Source organism: Galeopterus variegatus, unplaced genomic scaffold (genome assembly GCF_000696425.1).
Source record: "Galeopterus variegatus unplaced genomic scaffold, G_variegatus-3.0.2 Scaffold219, whole genome shotgun sequence".
NCBI lineage: Eukaryota > Metazoa > Chordata > Mammalia > Dermoptera > Cynocephalidae > Galeopterus > Galeopterus variegatus.
In genome coordinates, this window is record NW_007726330.1 from 787,186 (window position 1) to 787,965 (window position 780).

The following is a 780-nucleotide window of genomic DNA, read 5'->3' on the forward strand; positions in this document are numbered from 1 at the left end:
ATCCCACTGCTGGGAATATATCCAAAGGAATGGAAATCAAGGACCATATGATCATCTCCATTGTTGCTGAAAAAGCATTTGATAAAATTCAGCACTCATTCATAACAAAGACCCTCTATAAGGGTATAATAGATGGAAAGTATCTCAACATAATTAAAGCCATATATGATAAACCCACTGCCAATATCATCCTGAATGGGGAAAAGCTGAAAGCTTTTCCTTTAAGAACAGGAACCAGACAAGGTTGCCCACTCTCACCACTCCTATTCAACATAGTATTGGAAGTACTAGCCAGAGCAATCAGAGAAGAGAAGGAAATAAAGGGCATCCAGATTGGAAAAGATGTAGTTAAACTGTCCCTGTTTGAAGATGACATGATCCTATAAACTGAACAACGTAAAGCCTCTACAAAAAAACCCTTGGAGTTGATAAATGATTTCAGCACAGTAGCAGGATACAAAATCCACACACAAAAAATCAGTAGCATTTCTTTTCTCCAATAGTGAACATGCAGAAAGAGAAGTCAAGAAAGTCTGCCCATTTACAATAGCCACCANGAAGCAAACATCATCCTGATACCAAAACCAGGTTAAGATATAACCAAAAAAGAAAACTACAGGCCGATTTCCTTGATGAATATAGATGCGAAAATCCTCACTAAAATACTAGCAAACAGAATACAGCAACNGGGAAGAACTATCCAGACATTTATATGGAAAAACAAAAGACCATGCATAGCCAAAGCAACACTGAGCAAAAAAAATAAAGCTGGAGGCATAA

The 780-nt window shown here is 37.4% G+C and overlaps 1 protein-coding gene across 1 annotated transcript in view; it reads right to left on the reverse strand.

Annotated features, from left to right (window-relative positions):
* The window catches only part of TRIM65 (tripartite motif containing 65), a 21,112-nt gene that overhangs the window by 15,241 nt on the left and 5,091 nt on the right, over positions 1 to 780 (reverse strand). The gene's annotated exons all lie outside the window — the stretch shown is intronic.